The 22,466-nt window shown below is 38.5% G+C and overlaps 1 non-coding gene across 1 annotated transcript; it reads left to right on the forward strand.

Moving 5' to 3' along the window:
• The first annotated feature begins 521 nt into the window (after window positions 1-521).
• Window positions 522-625, forward strand: LOC112718661 (small nucleolar RNA R71). Its single transcript, XR_003160992.1, has one exon. It is a non-coding gene; the product is annotated as a small nucleolar RNA R71 (small nucleolar RNA).
• Window positions 626-22,466: the final 21,841 nt, after the last annotated feature.

Below are 22,466 nucleotides of genomic sequence, written 5' to 3' on the forward strand. Positions count from 1 at the left end.
GATATGGCTTACTATTATTCAGCCTATTGCGTCCACCATTGTTAAAACCTTGTTGAGGTTTTTGTTGATCCTTCCAGGAGAAATTTGGATGATTTCTCCATGATGGGTTATAGGTATTTCCATATGGTTCACCCATGTAATTAACCTCTGCCATGGCAGGGTTCTCAGGATCATAAGCTTCTTCAGAAGCTACCTCTCTAGTGCTGTTGGATGCATGTTGCAGTCCATTCAGATTTTGAGAGATCATGTTGACCTGTTGAGTCAACACTTTGTTCTGAGCCAATATGGCATTCAGAGCATCAATTTCAAGAACTCCTTTCTTCTGAGATATCCCATTGTTCACGGAATTCCTCTCAGAGGTATACATGAACTGGTTGTTTGCAACCATGTCAATGAGTTCTTGAGCCTCTTCAGGCGTTTTCTTCAGGTGAATAGATCCACCTGCAGAATGATCCAGTGACATTTTCGAAAATTCAGAGAGACCATAATAGAATATATCTAATAAGGTCCATTCTGAAAACATGTCAGATGGACATCTTTTGGTCAGCTGCTTGTATCTTTCCCAAGCTTCATAGAGGGATTCACCATCTTTTTGTTTGAAAGTTTGAACATCCACTCTCAGCTTGCTCAGCTTTTGAGGAGGAAAGAATTTATCTAAGAAGGCAGTGACCAGCTTATCCCAGGAGTCCAGGCTATCCTTAGGTTGTGAATCCAACCATATTCTAGCTCTGTCTCTTACAGCAAAAGGGAAAAGCATGAGTCTGTAGACTTCAGGATCAACTCCATTGGTCTTTACAGTCTCACAGATCTGCAAGAACTCAGTTAAAAACTGATAAGGATCTTCAGATGGAAGTCCATAAAACTTGCAGTTTTGTTGCATTAATGCAACTAGTTGAGGCTTAAGCTCAAAGTTATTGGCTCCAATGGCAGGAATGGAGATGCTTCTTCCATCAAATTTGGATGTTGGCTTTGTGAAGTCACCAAGCATTCTCCTTGCATTATTATTATTATTATTTTCGGCTGCCATCTCCTTCTCTTGTTCGAAAATTTCTGAAAGGTTATTTCTGGATTGTTGTAATTTAGCTTCTCTTAATTTTCTCTTCAGAGTCCTTTCAGGTTCTGGATCAGCTTCAACAAGAGTGCCTTTATCCTTGTTCCTGCTCATAAGAAAGAGAAGAAAACAAGAAAAGAAAGAGGAATACTCTATGTCACAGTATAGAGATTCCTTTATGTTAGTAGAAGAAGAAAGGGGTAGAAGAAAGAAGAAGGAGGTTCGGATTTTTGGATGACGATAGGTGAAGAAAAGTGTTAGTAATTAAATAATTAAATATAAGAAGAGAAGAGAGAGAAGAGGAGAGAAATTTTCGAAAATAATTTTTGAAAAAGAAGTTAGTAATTTCGAAAATTAAAAATAAAATAAGTTTAAAATTAAAATGTAAAACAATTAAAAAGAATTTTTGAAAAAGAGAGGGAGAATTTTCGAAAATGGAAGAGGGAAAAGTAGTTAAGTGGTTTTGAAAAAGATAAGAAACAAACAAAAAGTTAGTTGGTTGATTGAAAAAGATTTGAAATCAAATTTTGAAAAAAGATAAGAAGATAAGAAGTTAGATAAGATATTTTGAAATCAAATTTTGAAAAAGTTAAACATTTTTGAAAAAGATAAGATAAAAGATAAAAAGATATGTTTGAAAAAGATATTTTGAAAAAGATTTAATTTTAAAATTGACTTAACTAACAAGAAACTACAAGATAAGATTCTAGAACTTAAAGATTGAACCTTTCTTAACAAGAAAGTAACAAACTTCAAATTTTTGAACCAATCACATTAATTGTTAGCTAATTTTCAATAATTTGATAAAAAGATAAGAAAAAGATTTTGAAAATATTTTGAAAAATATTTTTGAAATTTTCGAAAATGCTAAAAAAAATGAAAAAGATATGATTTTTGAAAAAGATTTTGAAAAGATAAGATTTTTAAAATTGAAATTTTGACTTGACTTGTAAGAAACAACTAATTTTAAAAATTTTTGACCAAGTCAACCCAAAATTTCGAGATTTTGGAGGAAAATAAGGGAAAGATATTTTTTTTTATTTTTGAATATTGAATGAAAAACACAAAAATGACCCAAAACATGAAAATTTTGGATCAAGACACAAGATGCATGCAAGAATGCTATGAATGTCAAGATGAACACCAAGAACACTTTGAAGATCATGATGAACATCAAGAACATAATTTTGAAAAATTTTTGATGCAAAGAAAACATGCAAGACACCAAACTTAGAAATCTTTAATGCATGAAAATTATGAATGCATAAATGCACATGAAAAACAACAAAAGACATAAAACAAAAAATCATCAAGATCAAACAAGAGGACTTGTCAAGAACAACTTGAAGATCATGAAGAACACTATGAATGCATGAATTTTCGAAAACAATGCAAGAAAATTTTAAAAGCATGCACTTGACACCAAACTTAAAAATTAACACAAGACTCAAACAAGAAACACAAAATATTTTTGATTTTTATGATTTTCTAATTTTTTTGTATTTTTATTGATTTTTTTCGAAAAACATTTTTGGAAAAACGAAAAATAAAAGAAAAATTTTGAAAAAGATTTTTGAAAAGAAAATTACCTAATCTGAGCAACAAGATGAACCGTCAGTTGTCCATACTCGAACAATCCCCGGCAACGGCGCCAAAAACTTGGTGGACGAAATTGTGATCACTTGTTATGTATTTATAAAGGATGTATACTCTGAAGGCATTGTTTATTGTCTTCACAATCTCGTTCAACTAACCAGCAAGTGTACTGGGTCGTCCAAGTAATAACCTTACGTGAGTAAGGGTCGAATCCACAGAGATTGTTGGTATGAAGCAAGCTATGGTCACCTTGCAAATCTCAGTTAGGCAGATTAAAATAGTTTTATGGGTTTTCGAAAATAGAAATAATGAAAGGGATAAAGATACTTATGCAGATTCATTGGTGGGAATTTCAGATAAGCGGATGGAGATGCTGTAGAGCTCTTGGACGCCTGCTCTCCTACTTCTTCTACTCAATCCTTCTTACTCCTTTCCATGGCAAGCTTTGTATAGGGGTTCATCATCAACTGTGGCTACTTTCATTCCTCACGGGGAAATAACCTGTGCGGCTGTCACTCGCACAGCTAACCAGTCTGGAGGCATCACCCATGGCTGATGGCTACATCCCATCCTCGCAGTGAAAACTATGCAACGCACTCTGTCACAGTACGGCTAATCACCGGTTGGTTCCCGCTCCTACTGGAATAGAATCCCTCTTTTGCGTCTGTCACTAACGCCCAGCAGGTTAAAGTTTGAAGCACGTCACGGTCACTCATGATCGGAATCCTACTCGGAACACCACAGACAAGGTTGGACTTTCCGGACTCCCAGGATCCTACTCGGAACACCACAGACAAGGTTGGACTTTCCGGATCCAGATGAATGCCGCCAACTATCTAACTTATACCACGAAGATTCTGTTGGGGAATCTAAGAGATATACATTCAAGCTCTGTTGCATGTAGAACGGACATGGTTGTCAATCACGCGCATTCATAAGTGAGAATGATGATGAGGGTAATCTGACTCATCACATTCATCATGTTCTTGGGTACGAATGAATATCTTGGAATAAGAATAAGAGAGATTTGAATAAAAGAAGATAGAATTTCATTAATACTTGAGGTACAGCAGAGCTCCACACCCTTAATCTATGGTGTGCAGAAACTCCACCGTTGAAAATACATAAGCAAAAGGTTCAGGCATGGCCGAATGGCCAGCCCTCTCCATGATCAAGTGACCGAATAATGAAAGACTTAAAGTGGTCAAAAGATGTCTAATACAATAGATAAATGTCCTATATATACTAGACTAGCTCTTAGGGTTTACATGAGTAAGTAATTGATGCATAAATCCACTTCCGGGGCCCACTTGGTGTGTGCTTGGGCTGAGCTTGATCAATCCACGAGCTAAGGCATATCTTGGCGTTGAACTCTGAGTTATGACGTGTTTTGGGCGTTCAACTCCGGATCATGACGTTTTTCTGGCGTTTAACTCCAGACAGCAGCGTGTACTTGGCGTTCAACGCCAAGTTAAGTCGTCATTCTTCGAATAAAGTATGGACTATTATATATTGCTGGAAAGCCCTGGATGTCTACTTTCCAACGCCGTTGAGAGCACGCCAATTGGAGTTCTGTAGCTCCAGAAAATCCATTTCGAGTGCAGGGAGGTCAGATTCCAACAGCATCAGCAGTCCTTTTGTCAGCCTTCTTCAGAGTTTTGCTCAAATCCCTCAATTTCAGTCAGAATTTACCTGAAATCACAGAAAAACACACAAACTCATAGTAAAGTCCAGAAATGTGAATTTAACATAAAAACTAATGAAAACATCCCTAAAAATAGCTCAAACTTACTAAAAACTATATGAAAACAATGCCAAAAAGCGTATAAATTATCCGCTCATCACACAAAAACTTGGTGGACGAAATTGTGATCACATCAATATAGCATCAATATATTTATTGTAGGATTTTTGGTATGAGTGGGCACAATTCCGTTCAACTAACCAGCAAGTGTACTGGGTCGTCCAAGTAATACCTTACGTGAGTAAGGGTCGAATCCACAGAGATTATTGGTTTGAAGCAATCAATATTTACTTTATTGATCTTAGTTAGGATGTCAACAAAGATTAATTTGGATTAAAAGTGAAATTACTGGAATTTGATAAAAGAGGGAACAATGTTACTTTGATTTGCAGTAATGGGAAACATGTTGGAGTTTTGGAGATGCTTTGTCCTCTGACTTCAACTCTTCCTTGAAATCCTCTTCTCACACGCAGGTTCCTTCCATGGCAAGCTCTATGTAGGGTGTCACCGTTGTCAGTGGCTACTTCCCATCCTCGCAGTGAAAACTATGCTCACGCACTCTGTCACAGTACGGCTAATCACCGGTTGGTTCCCGCTCCTACTGGAATAGAATCACTCTTTTGCGTCTGTCACTAACGCCCAGCAGGTTAAAGTTTGAAGCACGTCACAGTCATTCAATCCCGGAATCCTACTCGGAATACCACAGACAAGGTTTAGACTTTCCGGATTCTCATGAATGCTGCCATCAATCCGGCTTATACCACGAAGATTCTGTTGGGGAATCTAAGAGATATTCATTCAATCTGATGTAGAACGGAGGTGGTTGTCAGGCACACGTTCATGGGTTGAGGAAGGTGATGAGTGTCACGGATCATCACCTTCTCCACAGTTAAGCACGAATAAACATCTTAGATAAGAACAAGCGTGTTTGAATGGAAAACAAAGGAATTGTATTAAATCATCGAGACGCTGCAGAGCTCCTCACCCCCAACAATGGAGTTTAGAGACTCATGCCATCACAAAGTATGTAATTCAGATCTGAAAATGTCATGAGGTCCAAGAAATGTCTGTAAAAGTTGTTTAAATAGTAAACTAATAACCTAGGGTTACAGAAAATGAATAAACTAAGATAATTGGTGCAGAAATCCACTTCTGGGGCCCACTTGGTGTGTGCTGGGGCTGAGACTAAAGCTTTCCACGTGCAGAGGCCTTTCTTGGCGTCAAACTTCAGGTTATGACGTGTTTTGGGCGTTCAACTCCGGATAATGACGTTTTTCTGGCGTTTAACTCCAGACAGCAGCATGAACTTGGCATTTAACGCCAAGTTACGTCGTCTATCCTCGCTCAAAGTATGGACTATTATATATTGCTGGAAAGCCCTGGATGTCTACTTTCCAACGCCGTTGAGAGCGCGCCAATTGGGAGCCCTGGATGTCTATCCTCGCTCCAGAAAATCCATTTCGAGTGCAGGGAGGTCAGGATCCAACAGCATCAGCAGTCCTTTTTCAGCCTAAGTCAGATTTTTGCTCAGCTTCCTCAATTTCAGTCAGAAAATACCTGAAATCACAGAAAAACACACAAACTCATAGTAAAGTCCAGAAATATGATTTTTGCCTAAAAACTAATATTATTTTACTAAAAATTAACTAAAACATGCTAAAATCTACATGAAATTACCCCCAAAAAGCGTATAAAATATCCGCTCATCACAACACCAAACTTAAACTGTTGCTTGTCCTCAAGCAACTAGATGAATAAAATAGGTTCTAACAGAAATAAAGAAGTAATAATATTCTCAAGTTTTAAATGAAGCTCAGATTCTTATTAGATGAGCGGGGCTTGTAGCTTTTTGTCTCTGAACAGTTTTGGCATCTCCCTGTATCTTTAAATTTTCAGAATAATTGGCATCCTTAGGAACTCAGAATTCAGATAGTATTGTTGACTCTCCTAGTGTAGTATGTTGATTCTTGAACACAGTTATTTTCTGAGTCTTGGCTGTGGCCCTAAGCACTTTGTCTTCCAGTATTACCACCGGATACATAAATGCCACAGACACATAACTGGGTGAACCTTTTCAGATTGTGACTCAGCTTTGCTAGAGTCCCCAGTCAGTGGTGTCCAGAGCTCTTAAGCACACTCTTTTGCTTTGGATCACGACTTTAACCACTCAGTCTCAAGCTTTTTACTTGGACCTTCATGACACAAGCACATAGTTAGGGACAGCTTGGTTTAGCCGCTTAGGCCTGGATTTTTTATTTCCTTGGGCCCTCCTATCCATTGATGCTCAAAGCCTTGGATCCTTTTTATTCTTGGCTAGTGCCCATGGCTTGTGAATATTGTGTTTTTTTTTTTTTTTTGAACTGCTTTTTCTTGCTTCAAGAATCAATTTCATGATTTTTCAGATCATCAACAATATTTTTCGTGTTCCTCATCCTTTCAGGAGCCAATATTCATCAAATTCAAAGTACATATTATGCACTGTTCAAGCATTCATTCAGAGAACAAAAAGTATTGCCACCACATATAATTAATTATAATTTTATTTATTAAGAACTCGAAAAACATAAATTACTTCTTTATTCTAAAAGAAAATCTACTACTTTATTCATGCCTAATGATGATGAGAAAAATAAATTATAGCTTAATTGGAAATAAAATCAAAATAGACATCCTAATTACTACTAAATATCTTCTAAGGTCAATTTCTAAAATAATACTATCACAGAGTTAAAGCTGGAATTAGAACTTAACAACCTGTATTTTGGGAAGTGGATGTTCCTCTAGTCTGTGGGGTGCCTTCAAGAATTAATTTCTGACGCTTCAGCTCCCTTAAGTTCACATCCTTGCTCTTCCTGTTCTCTTAGGTGCCATGGTCTTAATGAGTTTTAGCTCAGTGATCATGGCAAATCACACCAAACTTAGAGGTTTGCTTGTCCTCAAGCAAAAGAAAGGAAAGGAGAGAAGTAGAAGGAAAGGCATTGTCAAATAAAGATAAGATGAGTTGAAAAAGATTTGAAAAAGATTTTAAAAAGATAATTGAGTTTTTAAAACAAACTTAAAAGAGTTTGATTGGATTGAAAATTAATTTGTTTTTATGGATTAAGATACATGTGATAATTTTTGAAAAAGGGATTTTAGAAATTAGGATTTTTAGAACACTAATTTGATTTGAGGGATAATAATTTGAAACATGTTTATGCAAGAAAACATGAATTGAAACATAAAAAATTAGAAAATTTGTAAAGAGAGACGAATTTTACCTCCTCCCCACCATCCTGGCGTTAAACGCCCAAACGATGCATGTTTTGGGCGTTTAACGCCCAAATGCTGCTTCTCCTGGGCGTTCAACGCCCAGCTGATGCTTCTTTCTGGCGTTGAACGCCAGGAAGTCCTTCTTTACTGGGCGTTTTTCTAAACGCCCAGAATGCTAGCAGATTGGCGTTAAACGCCCAGAAGGTGCATCTTTCTGGCGTTTAACGCCCAGAAGATGCTCCTTTCTGGCGTTTAACGCCCAGAAGGCTACCCTTACTGGCGTTAAACGCCCAGTGGGTGCTTCTTTTGGGCGTTCAACGCCCAAAGTATTTCTTACTGGCTTTTTCACGCCAGTGAGCTTCCAAATTTCTCTGTAACTCTGTGACTTCAACCAATTGCTATTTCACCTTTGAAGAGACTCTAGCATCTACCTGTAAAACTTGATCAAAAATAAAATAAAATTTTGTGAATGGCTGGGTTGCCTCCCAGCAAGCGCTTCTTTAATGTCATTAGCTGGACTATTACTGAGCTTTTAATCAAGTCTCAGTTTTGAGCATTCTTGCTCAAAATTGCCTTCAAGATAATGTTTAACTCTCTGTCCATTAACAATGAACTTTTTGTTGGATTCATTATCCTGAAGCTCTACGTATCCATATGGTGATACACTTGTAATTACATATGGACCTTTCCACCGGGATTTTAATTTCCCAGGGAATAATTTGAGCCTAGAATTGAATAACAGAACTTTCTGCCCTGGCTCAAAGACTCTGGATGACAATTTCTTATCATGCCATCTTTTTGCTTTCTCTTTGTAAATTTTTGCATTCTCGAAAGCATTGAGTCTAAATTCCTCTAGCTCATTTAGTTGGAGCAATCGTTTTTCTCCAGCTAACTTGGCATCAAGGTTTAGGAATCTGGTTGCCCAGTAGGCCTTGTGTTCCAGTTCCACTGGCAAGTGACATGCCTTTCCATACACAAGCTGGTATGGAGAGGTCCCTATGGGGGTCTTGAATGCTGTTCTGTATGCCCACAGAGCATCATCCAAGCTTCTTGCCCAATCCTTTCTACGGTTAATTACAGTCCGTTCCAGGATTCTTTTAAGTTCTCTATTTGAGACTTCAGCCTGCCCATTAGTTTGTGGGTGATATGGAGTAGCCACCCTGTGGTTGACTCCATAACGTACCAGAGCAGAATAAAGCTGTTTATTACAGAAATGAGTGCCCCCATCACTGATTAACACTCTAGGGACACCAAATCTGCTGAAGATATGTTTCTGTAGGAACTTTAACACTGTTTTAGTGTCATTAGTGGGTGTTGCAATAGCCTCCACCCATTTGGATACATAATCCACTGCCACCAGAATATAGGTGTTTGAGTATGATGGTGGGAAAGGTCCCATGAAGTCAATGCCCCATACATCAAACAACTCAATCTCCAAGATTCCTTGTTGAGGCATGGCATAACTGTGAGGCAGGTTGCCTGATCTTTGGCAACTATCACAGTTAAGCACAAATGCTCGGGAATCTTTATAGAGAGTAGGCCAGTAGAAGCCACTTTGGAGGACTCTTGTGGCTGTTCGTTCACTTCCAAAATGTCCTCCATACTGTGATCCATGGCAGTGCCAAAGGATCTTCTGTGCTTCTTCTTTAGGCACACATCTACGGATTACTCCGTCTGCACATCTCTTAAAGAGATATGGTTCATCCCAAAGATAGTACTTTGCATCTGTGATTAATTTCTTTGATTGCATCTTACTGTACTCTTTGGGTATGAATCTTACTGCTTTGTAGTTTGCAATGTCTGCAAACCATGGCACTTCCTGGACGGCTAGTAATTGCTCATCCGGAAAGGTTTCAGAAATTTCAGTGAGAGGGGGGACGCCCCTTCCACTGGTTCTATTCGGGACAGGTGATCTGCTACTTGATTTTCTGTCCCTTTTCTGTCTCTTATTTCTATATCAAACTCTTGCAGAAGCAGCACCCATCTGATGAGTCTGGGTTTTGAATCTTGCTTTGTGAGTAGATATTTAAGAGCAGCATGATCAGTGTACACAATCACTTTTGATCCTACTAAGTAGGATCTGAATTTGTCAATGGCGTAAACCACTGCAAGTAGCTCTTTTTCTGTGGTTGTGTAATTCTTCTGTGCATCATTTAGCACACGGCTGGCATAGTAAATGACATGCAGAAGCTTGTCATGCCTTTGTCCCAACACTGCACCAATGGCATGGTCACTGGCATCACACATTAGTTCAAATGGTAATGTCCAGTCTGGTGCAGAGATGATTGGTGCTGTAACCAATTTAGCTTTCAGAGTTTCAAATGCCTGCAGACACTCTTCATTAAAGATGAATGTCGTGTCTGCAGCTAGCAGGTTGCTCAGAGGTTTGGCGATTTTTGAAAAATCCTTTATAAACCTCCTATAGAACCCTGCATGTCCCAGAAAGCTTCTGATTGCCTTAACATTAGCAGGTGGTGGTAATTTTTCAATTACTTCTACCTTAGCTTGGTCCACCTCTATCCCCTTGTTCGAAATTTTGTGCCCAAGGACAATTCCTTCAGTCACCATAAAGTGACATTTTTCCCAGTTTAAAACCAGGTTAGTCTCTTGGCATCTTTTCAGAACAAGTGCTAAATGGTTAAGGCAGGAGCTGAATGAGTCTCCAAATACTGAAAAGTCATCCATGAAGACTTCCATAAATTTTTCCACCATATCAGAGAAAATAGAGAGCATGCATCTTTGAAAGGTTGCAGGTGCATTACACAGGCCAAATGGCATCCTTCTGTATGCAAATACTCCAGATGGACATGTGAAGGCCGTTTTCTCCTGATCCTGGGGATCTACTGCAATTTGATTATAACCTGAATATCCATCCAGGAAGCAGTAGTATTCATGACCTGCTAGTCTTTCTAGCATCTGGTCTATGAATGGTAAAGGAAAATGATCCTTTCTGGTGGCTGTATTGAGTCTTCTGTAATCAATGCACATACGCCACCCTGTAACTGTCCTTGTAGGAACCAGTTCATTTTTTTCATTATGAACCACTGTCATGCCACCCTTCTTAGGGACAACTTGAACAGGGCTCACCCAGGGGCTGTCAGAAATAGGATAAATAATCCCAGCCTCTAGTAATTTAGTGACCTCTTTTTGCACCACTTCTTTCATAGCTGGGTTCAGCCGCCTTTGTGGTTGAACCACTGGCTTGGCGTCATCCTCCAACAAGATTTTGTGCATGCATCTGGCTGGGCTAATGCCCTTAAGATCACTAATGGACCACCCAAGAGCTGTCTTGTGCGTCCTTAGCACTTGAATTAGTGCTTCTTCTTCCTGTGGCTCTAAGGTAGAGCTTATAATTACAGGAAAGGTTTCACCTTCTCCCAGAAATGCATATTTCAGGGATGGTGGCAATGGTTTGAGCTCGGGTTTTGGAGGTTTCTCCTCTTCTTGAGGGATTTTCAGAGGTTCTATTATCTTCTCTGATTCCTCCAAATCAGGCTGAACATCTTTAAAGATGTCCTCTAGCTCTGATTCGAGACTCTCAGCCATATTGACCTCTCTTACCAGAGAATCAATAAGATCAACACTCATGCAGTCATTTGGGGTGTCTGGATGTTGCATGGCTTTAACAACATTCAACTTGAACTCCTCCTCATTGACTCTCAAGGTTACTTCCCCTTTTTGGACATCAGTGAGGGTTCGGCCAGTTGCTAGGAAAGGTCTTCCTAGAATGAGAGTTGCACTCTTGTGCTCTTCCATTTCCAGCACCACAAAGTCAGTAGGAAAGGCAAATGGCCCAACCTTGACAATCATGTCTTCAATCACGCCTGATGGATATTTAATGGAGCCATCAGCAAGTTGAAGACATATCCTGGTTGGTTTAATTTCTTCAGCTAAACCAAGCTTCCTGATAGTAGATGCAGGTATTAGGTTGATACTTGCCCCAAGATCACATAAAGCTTGCTTGGTACAAACACCTTCTAATGTGCATGGTATCATAAAGCTCCCAGGATCTTTAAGCTTCTCAGGTAAGCTTTTCAGAATGACTGCACTGCATTCTTCAGTGAGGTAAACTTTTTCAGTTTCCCTCCAATCCTTCTTATGACTTAAGATTTCTTTCATGAACTTAGCATAAGATGGTATTTGCTCAAGTGCTTCTGCAAACGGGATCTTTATTTCAAGAGTCCTGAGATAGTCTGCAAAGCGGGCAAATTGCTTATCCTGTTTCGCTTGGCGGAGTTTTTGAGGATAAGGCATTTTGGCTTTGTATTCCTCAACCTTAGTTGCTGCAGTTTTATTACCTACAGAAGTGGGTTGGGAAGCCTTTTTAGAAAGGTCAGCACTTGTATGTGACTGATTCCCCACTGGCATTTGAATGCTAGTGGTGGGAGCTGGAGTGGCGTCAAACGCCACTTCCTTGTTTGTTACTGGCATTTGAACGCCAGAACTATGCTCCTTTTGGGCGTTCAACGCCAGATCCATGCTTGTTTCTGGCGTTGAACGCCAGGAATAAGCATGGTTTGGGCATTCAGCGCCAGCTTTATCCCTTTCTGGGCTCTGCTTGTCCTCAGAGGGATTTTTAGTAGCCAATTGTTCATTTCCTGTCTTCTTGCTACTTTGAAGTGAGGTATTTAATGTTTTCCCACTTCTTAATTGAACTGCTTGGCATTCTTCTGTTATTTGCTTTGACAGTTGCTTTTCTGTCTGCTTTAATTGTACTTCCATGTTCCTGTTAGCCATTCTTGTTTCCTGTAATATTTCCTTGAATTCGGCTAGCTGCTGAGTTAGAAAATCTAATTGCTGATTGAATTCATTAGCCTGATCCATCGGATTGAGTTCTGCAGTTACTGTTTTAGCTTCTTCTTTCATGGAAGATTCACTGTTTAGATACAGATGCTGATTTCTGGCAACTGTATCAATAAGCTCTTGAGCTTCTTCAATTGTTTTTCTCATGTGTATAGATCCACCAGCTGAGTGGTCTAGAGAAATCTGAGCTTTTTCTGTAAGCCCATAGTAAAAGATGTCTAATTGCACCCATTCTGAAAACATTTCAGAGGGGCATTTTCTTAGCATCTCTCTGTATCTCTCCCATGCATCATAAAGGGATTCATTATCTCCTTGTTTGAAGCCTTGGATGCTTAGCCTTAGCTGTGTCATCCGTTTGGGAGGGAAATAGTGATTCAGGAATTTTTCTGACAGCTGTTTCCATGTTTTTATGCTGTTCTTAGGCTGGTTATTTAACCACCTCTTAGCTTGATCTTTTACAGCAAATGGAAACAGTAGTAATCTGTAGACATCCTGATCCACTTCTTTATCATGTACTGTATCAGCAATTTGCAGAAATTGTGCTAGAAATTCTGTAGGTTCTTCATGTGGAAGACCAGAATACTGGCAGTTTTGCTGCACCATGATAATGAGCTGAGGATTCAGCTCAAAGCTACTAACTCCAATGGAGGGTATACAAATACTACTCCCATATGAAGCAGTAGTGGGGTTAGCATATGACCCCAGAGTCCTCTTGGACTGATCACTCCCAATTAATTCCATAATGGAATAAAAGAGATGATATGTATGTTGCTATTATCTGTGTTATAATAATGGAATAAATAGAAATGGAATAAATAAAAAGAAGTTAAAAATATTTTTTTTTTAATAAAATAAAAACGAAATAAATAAAAGAAAGTGAAAATATTTTGAAATTGAAAATTGAATTTTATATTAAAAATTTCGAAAAAGTAGTTTTTTTTTTTTTTTAAAAAAAAAAATTGGTTAGAAAACAAAATTTTTTTTGAATTTTGAAAATGTTTTTGATGAAAGAGAAAAACACACAAAAGACACAAGATTTAAAATTTTTAGATCTAGTGCTCCTTATTTTTCGAAAATTTTTGGAGGGAAAACACCAAGGAACACCAAACTTAAAAATTTTAAGATCAAGATATAAGAAAAACTCAAGAACACCTTGAAGATTCACAAGAACACCAAGAACAAAAGAAAGAACACCAAACTTAAAATTTTTAGAAAACTTTTAAGAAAATTTTCGAAAATTATAAAAATTAACAATAAAACACCAAACTTGGAGTTTGGCACAAGATTAAATCAAGAAAAATTATTTTTGAAAAAGATTTTCAAAAGTACTGGTGCTCCCTTATCAAGAATATAAGCCAATTGGGAATAAATATGACACTTGATGCAGATGTTCTTGAAAAGAAACTATCCTATCAAAATTTAATGACTCTATAACAATAAAAATAAAAATAAAAAAATAAAAATAAATTATTCCTAATCTAAGAAATAAAATAAACCTTCAATTGTTCAAACTCAATAATCCCCGGCAACGGCGCCAAAAACTTGGTGGACGAAATTGTGATCACATCAATATAGCATCAATATATTTATTGTAGGATTTTTGGTATGAGTGGGCACAATTCCGTTCAACTAACCAGCAAGTGTACTGGGTCGTCCAAGTAATACCTTACGTGAGTAAGGGTCGAATCCACAGAGATTATTGGTTTGAAGCAATCAATATTTACTTTATTGATCTTAGTTAGGATGTCAACAAAGATTAATTTGGATTAAAAGTGAAATTACTGGAATTTGATAAAAGAGGGAACAATGTTACTTTGATTTGCAGTAATGGGAAACATGTTGGAGTTTTGGAGATGCTTTGTCCTCTGACTTCAACTCTTCCTTGAAATCCTCTTCTCACACGCAGGTTCCTTCCATGGCAAGCTCTATGTAGGGTGTCACCGTTGTCAGTGGCTACTTCCCATCCTCGCAGTGAAAACTATGCTCACGCACTCTGTCACAGTACGGCTAATCACCGGTTGGTTCCCGCTCCTACTGGAATAGAATCACTCTTTTGCGTCTGTCACTAACGCCCAGCAGGTTAAAGTTTGAAGCACGTCACAGTCATTCAATCCCGGAATCCTACTCGGAATACCACAGACAAGGTTTAGACTTTCCGGATTCTCATGAATGCTGCCATCAATCCGGCTTATACCACGAAGATTCTGTTGGGGAATCTAAGAGATATTCATTCAATCTGATGTAGAACGGAGGTGGTTGTCAGGCACACGTTCATGGGTTGAGAAAGGTGATGAGTGTCACGGATCATCACCTTCTCCACAGTTAAGCGCGAATAAACATCTTAGATAAGAACAAGCGTGTTTGAATGGAAAACAAAGGAATTGTATTAAATCATCGAGACGCTGCAGAGCTCCTCACCCCCAACAATGGAGTTTAGAGACTCATGCCGTCACAAAGTATGTAATTCAGATCTGAAAATGTCATGAGGTCCAAGAAATGTCTGTAAAAGTTGTTTAAATAGTAAACTAATAACCTAGGGTTACAGAAAATGAATAAACTAAGATAATTGGTGCAGAAATCCACTTCTGGGGCCCACTTGGTGTGTGCTGGGGCTGAGACTAAAGCTTTCCACGTGCAGAGGCCTTTCTTGGCGTCAAACTTCAGGTTATGACATGTTTTGGGCGTTCAACTCCGGATAATGACGTTTTTCTGGCGTTTAACTCCAGACAGCAGCATGAACTTGGCGTTTAACGCCAAGTTACGTCGTCTATCCTTGCGCAAAGTATGGACTATTATATATTGCTGGAAAGCCCTGGATGTCTACTTTCCAACGCCGTTGAGAGCGCGCCATTTGGACTCCTGTAGCTCCAGAAAATCCATTTCGAGTGCAGGGAGGTCAGGATCCAACAGCATCAGCAGTCCTTTTTCAGCCTAAGTCAGATTTTTGCTCAGCTCCCTCAATTTCAGTCAGAAAATACCTGAAATCACAGAAAAACACACAAACTCATAGTAAAGTCCAGAAATATGATTTTTGCCTAAAAACTAATATTATTTTACTAAAAACTAACTGAAACATGCTAAAATCTACATGAAATTACCCCCAAAAAGCGTATAAAATATCCGCTCATCACAACACCAAACTTAAACTGTTGCTTGTCCTCAAGCAACTAGATGAATAAAATAGGTTTTAACAGAAATAAAGAAGTAATAATATTCTCGAATTTTAAATGAAGCTCAGATTCTTATTAGATGAGCGGGGCTTGTAGCTTTTTGTCTCTGAACAGTTTTGGCATCTCCCTGTATCTTTAAATTTTCAGAATGATTGGCATCCTTAGGAACTCAGAATTTCGGATAGTGTTATTGACTCTCCTAGTTAAGCATATTGATTCTTGAACACAGCTACTTATGAGTCTTGGCCGTGGCCCTAAGCACTTTGTCTTCCAGTATTACCACCAGATACACAAATGCCACAGACACATAACTGGGTGAACCTTTTCAGATTGTGACTCAGCTTTGCTAAAGTCCCCAGTTAGTGGTGTCCATAGCTCTTAAGCACACTCTTTTGGATCACGACTTTAACCACTCAGTCTCAAGCTTTTCACTTGGACTTTCATGACACAAGCACATGGTTAGGGACAGCTTGATTTAGCCGCTTAGGCCTGGATTTAACTTCCTTGGGCCCTCCTATCCATTGATGCTCAAAGCCTTGGATCCTTGCTACCCTTGCCTTTTGGTTTTAAGGGCTATTGGCTTTTTCTACTTGCTTTTTCTTTTTCTTTCTTTTCTTTTTTTTTTTTCGCCTCTTTTTTTTCACTGCTTTTTCTTGCTTCAAGAATCAATTTCATGATTTTTTTCAGATCATCAATAACATTTCTCTTTGTTCATCATTCTTTCAGGAGCCAATATTCATCAAATTCAAAGTACATATTATGCACTGTTCAAGCATTCATTCAGAGAACAAAAAGTATTGCCACCACATATAATTAATTATAAATTTTATTATTAAGAACTCGAAAAATATAAATCACTTCTTTATTCTAAAAAAAAATCTACTACTTTATTCATGCCTAATGATGATGAGAAAAATAAATTATAGCTTAATTGGGAATAAAATCAAAATGGACATCCTAATTACTACTACTGCTATATATCTTCTAAGGTCAATTTCTAAAAGGAATAATTATCACTAAGTTAAAGCTGGAATTAGAACTTAACAACCTGTATTTTGGGAAGTGGATGTTCCTCTAGTCTGTGGGGTGCCTTCAAGAATTAATTTCTGACGCTTCAGCTCCCTTAAGTTCACATCCTTGCTCTTCCTGTTCTCTTAGGTGCCATGGTCTTAATGAGTTTTAGCTCAGTGATCATGGCAAATCACACCAAACTTAGAGGTTTGCTTGTCCTCAAGCAAAAGAAAGGAAAGGAGAGGAGTAGAAGAAAAGGCATTTTCAAATAAAGATAAGATAAGTTTAAAAAGATTTGAAAAAGATTTAGATTGGAAAAATACTTGGGCTTATGAATTAAGATATATTTGATATTTTTGAAAAAAAGAGATTTTAGAAATTAGTGTTTTTAGAAATTAGGATTAAAAATTTTGGAATTGAAGGATGACATTTTGAAACATGTTTATGCAAGAAATCATGAATTGAAACATAAAAATTTAGAAAAATTATGGAGAAAAATAAATTTTTACCTCCTCCCCACCATCCTGGCGTTAAACGCCCAACTGCTGCATGGTTTGGGCGTTTAACGCCCAAATGCTGCTTCTTCTGGGCGTTCAACGCCCAGCTGATGCATCTTTCTGGCGTTTAACGCCCAGATGCTACCCTTACTGGCGTTAAACGCCCAGTGGGTGCTTCTCATGGGCGTTCAACGCCCAAATTGTTTCTTACTGGCTTTTTCACGCCAGTGAGCTTCCAATTTTCCTTGTAACTCTGTGACTTCAATCAATTGCTATTTCACCTTTTGAAGATACTCTAGCATCTACCTGTAAAACTAGATCAAATAAAATTATATTTTGTGAGTGGCTGGGTTGCCTCCCAGCAAGCGCTTCTTTAATGTCATTAGCTGGACTGAGTTTTAATCAAGTCTCAGTTTTGAGCATTCTTGCTCAAAATTGCCCTCAAGATAATGTTTGACTCTTTGTCCATTAACAATGAACTTTTTGTTAGAGTCATTATCCTGAAGCTCTATGTATCCATATGGTGATACGTTTGTAATGACATATGGACTTCTCCACCGGGATTTTAATTTCCCAGGGAATAATCTGAGCCTAGAATTGAATAGCAGAACTTTCTGCCCCGGATCAAAGACTCTGGATGACAATTTCTTATCATGCCATCTTTTCGCTTTCTCTTTGTAAATCTTTGCATTTTCGAAAGCATTGAGTCTAAATTCCTCTAGCTCTGATTCGAGACTCTCAGCCATATTGACCTCTCTTACCAGAGAGTCAATTATATCAACACTCATGCAGTCATTTGGGGTGTCTTGATGTTGCATGGCTTTAACAACATTCAGCTTGAACTCTTCCTCATTGACTCTCAAGGTTACTTCCCCTTTTTGGACATCAATGAGGGTTCGGCCAGTTGCTAGGAAAGGTCTTCCTAGAATGAGAGTTGCACTCTTGTGCTCCTCCATTTCCAGCACCACAAAGTCAGTAGGAAAGGCAAATGGCCCAACCTTGACTATCATGTCCTCAATCACGCCTGATGGGTATTTAATGGAGCCATCAGCAAGTTGAAGACATATCCTGGTTGGTTTGATTTCTTCAGTTAAACCAAGCTTTTTGATAGTAGATGCAGGCATTATGTTGATACTTGCTCCAAGATCACATAAAGCTTGCTTGGTGCAAGTGCCCTCTAATGTGCATGGTATCATAAAGCTCCCAGGATCTTTAAGCTTCTCAGGTAAGCTTTTCAGAATGACTGCACTGCATTCTTCAGTGAGGTAAACTTTTTCAGTTTCCCTCCAATCCTTCTTATGACTTAAGATCTCTTTCATGAACTTAGCATAAGAGGGTATTTGCTCAAGTGCTTCTGCAAACGGAATCTTTATTTCAAGAGTCCTGAGGTAGTTTGCAAAGCGGGCAAATTGCTTATCCTGTTCCGCTTGGCGAATTTTTTGAGGATAAGGCATTTTGGCTTTGTATTCCTCAACCTTAGTTGCTGCAGGTTTATTACCTACAGAAGTGGGTTGGGAAGCCTTTTTAGAAGGGTTGTTATCAGCACTTGTATGTGACTGATTCCCCACTGGTATTTGAATGCCAGTGGTGGGAGCTGGAGTGGCGTTAAACGCCACCTCCCTGCTTGTTTCTGGCGTTTGAACGCCAGAACCATGTTTCTTTTGGGCGTTCAACGCCAGATCCATGCTTGTTTCTGGCGTTGAATGCCAGGAATGAGCATGGTTTGGGCGTTCAGCACCAGCTTTGTCCCTTTCTGGGCTCGGACTGTCTTCAGGAGGATTTTGAGTATCCACTTGTTTATTTCTTGGTTTCCTGCTGCTTTGAAGTGAGGTATTTAATGTTTTCCCACTTCTTAATTGAACTGCTTGACATTCTTCTGTTATTTGTCTTGACAGTTGTTTTTCTGTCTGCTTTAATTGTACTTCCATGTTCCTGTTAGCCATTCTTGTTTCCTGTAACATTTCCTTGAATTCGGCTAGCTGCTGAGTTAGAAAGTCTAATTGCTGATTAAACTCATTAGCCTGATCCACTGGACTGAGTTCTGCAGTTACTGTTTTAGCTTCTTCTTTCCTGAAAGATTCATTGCTTAAGTACAGATGTTGATTTCTGGCAACTGTATCAATAAGCTCTTGAGCCTCTTCAATTGTTTTTCTCATATGTATAGATCCACCAGCTGAGTGGTCTAGAGAAATCTGAGCTTTTTCTGTAAGCCCATAGTAGAAGATGTCTAATTGCACCCATTCCGAAAACATTTCAGAGGGGCATTTTCTTAGCAACTCTCTGTATCTCTCCCATGCATCATAAAGGGATTCATTATCTCCTTGTTTGAAGCCTTGGATGCTTAGCCTTAGCAGTGTCATCCGTTTGGGAGGGAAATAGTGATTCAGGAATTTTTCTGACAGCTGTTTCCATGTTTTTATGCTGTTCTTAGGTTGGTTGTTTAACCACCTCTTAGCTTGATCTTTTACAGCAAATGGAAACAGTAGTAATCTGTAGACATCCTGATCCACTTCCTTATCATGTACTGTATCAGCAATTTGCAGAAATTGTGCCAGAAACTCTGTAGGTTCTTCATGTGGAAGACCAGAATACTGGCAGTTTTGCTGCACCATGATAATGAGCTGAGGATTCAGCTCAAAGCTACTAACTCCAATGGAAGGTATACAGATACTACTCCCATATAAAGCAGTAGTGGGGTTAGCATATGACCCCAGAGTCCTCTTGGACTGATCACTCCCATTTAATTCCATAATGGAATAAAAGAGATGATATGTATGTTGCTATTATCTGTGTTATAATAATGGAATAAATAAAAATGGAATTTGTAAAAATATTTTGAAAGTACTTTGTGAAAATTTTCGAAAAAATTTGAAATTGAAATTTGGATTTTATATTAAAAATTTCGAAAAAGTAGTTTTTTTTTTTTTAAAAAAAAAAATTGGTTAGAAAACAAAAATTTTTTTGAATTTTGAAAATTTTTTTGATGAAAGAGAAAAACACACAAAAGACACAAGATTTAAAATTTTTAGATCTAGTGCTCCTTATTTTTCGAAAATTTTTGGAGGGAAAACACCAAGGAACACCAAACTTAAAAATTTTAAGATCAAGATATAAGAAAAACTCAAGAACACCTTGAAGATTCACAAGAACACCAAGAACAAAAGAAAGAACACCAAACTTAAAATTTTTAGAAAACTTTTAAGAAAATTTTCGAAAATTATAAAAATTAACAATAAAACACCAAACTTGGAGTTTGGCACAAGATTAAATCAAGAAAAATTATTTTTGAAAAAGATTTTCAAAAGTACTGGTGCTCCCTTATCAAGAATATAAGCCAATTGGGAATAAATATGACACTTGATGCAGATGTTCTTGAAAAGAAACTATCCTATCAAAATTTAATGACTCTATAACAATAAAAATAAAAATAAAAAATAAAAATAAATTATTCCTAATCTAAGAAATAAAATAAACCTTCAATTGTTCAAACTCAATAATCCCCGGCAACGGCGCCAAAAACTTGGTGGACGAAATTGTGATCACTATTTTGTGCCTTTTGGTATCATTGTAAAATTATGGAATTTAAGAAATTGGCATGAGTGGACACAATTCCGTTCAACTAACCAGCAAGTGTACTGGGTCGTCCAAGTAATACCTTACGTGAGTAAGGGTCGAATCCACAGAGATTATTGGTTTGAAGCAATCAATGCTTATTTTATTAATCTTAGTCAGGAGGCTAAAGAAGTTATTTGGATTTATTTGTAAAAAGCCAAACTACAAATTTCATAAAATTGTAAGTTAAAATAATAGAGTTACTTGATTTTCAGTACTGGGGAATATGTTGGAGTTTTGGAGATGCTTTGTCCTCTGACTTCAACTCTTCCTTGAAATCCTCTTCTCACACGCAGGTTCCTTCCATGGCAAGCTCTATGTAGGGTGTCACCGTTGTCAGTGGCTACTTCCCATCCTCGCAGTGAAAACTATGCTCACGCACTCTGTCACAGTACGGCTAATCACCGGTTGGTTCCCGCTCCTACTGGAATAGAATCACTCTTTTGCGTCTGTCACCAACGCCCAGCAGGTTAAAGTTTGAAGCATGTCACAGTCATTCAATCCCGGAATCCTACTCGGAATACCACAGACAAGGTTTAGACTTTCCGGATTCTCATGAATGCTGCCATCAATCCGGCTTATACCACGAAGATTCTGTTGGGGAATCTAAGAGATATTCATTCAATCTGATGTAGAACGGAGGTGGTTGTCAGGCACACGTTCATGGGTGGGAAATTGAATTTGAATGTAATGGGGGTAGGTGGGGTTTATGGGGAAGAGGAGGTTGATGTGAATGGTGCATGGGGTAATTGGGAAGAGAAATTGATGTGATTGGTGAAGGTTTTTGGGAAGGGTGACATTGAAAATGAGATTTGGATTAGGAGAGTGTGAATAGGATTAAAAGAAAAGGTAGGTGGGGATCCTGTGGGGTCCACAGGTCCTGAGGTGGGGATCCTGTGGGGTCCACAGGTCCTGAGGTGAAAAGAAATACCATTCCTTCACCCTATAGGCGTGTAAATTGCCTTCATGCACCATTCTGGCGTTCAAACGCCCATTGGTGCATGTTCTGGGCATTAAACGCCCATGTGATGCTTGATTCTGGCGTTGAACGCCAGTTTCAAGCTTGTTTCTGGCGTTCAGCGCCAGATTGTTCTCTGCGTGCGCATCCTGGCGTTAAACGCCAGGATGTTGCTTGTTTTGGGCGTTCAGCGCCAGGAAGATGCTCTGTTCTGGCGTTGAACGCCCGCCAGATGCATCTTCTGGGCGCTGAACGCCGGCCCGTGCGTCCTCCAGGGTGAAAAATTTTTTCTTCTGTTTTTGACTCTGTTTTTAATTTTTTTGATTTTTTCGTGACTCCTCATGATCATGTACCTAATTAAACACAAAAATAACAAAGAAACAAAATAAAATAAAATTAGATAAATAAAATTGGGTTGCCTCCCAACAAGCGCTTCTTTAATGTCAATAGCTTGACAGTGGCTCTCATGGAGCCACAGAGCAATCAAGTCAATGTTGTCTAGTCCCAACACCAAACTTAGAGTTTGGATATGGGGCTTGAACACCAAACTTAGAGTTTGGTTGTGGCTTCACAACACCAAACTTAGAGTTTGACTGTGTGGGCTCTTCTTGACCTTGAACTGAGAGAAGCTCTTCATGCTTACTCTCTTTTGTCACAGAGGGATGGCCATGTGCTTGAAACACAAGGTATTCCCCATTTAATTGAAGGACTAGCTCTCCTCTGTTGACATCTATCACAGCTTCTGCTGTGGCTAGGAAAGGTCTTCCCAGGA

This window comes from Arachis hypogaea, chromosome 10 (assembly GCF_003086295.3).
Source record: "Arachis hypogaea cultivar Tifrunner chromosome 10, arahy.Tifrunner.gnm2.J5K5, whole genome shotgun sequence".
NCBI lineage: Eukaryota > Viridiplantae > Streptophyta > Magnoliopsida > Fabales > Fabaceae > Arachis > Arachis hypogaea.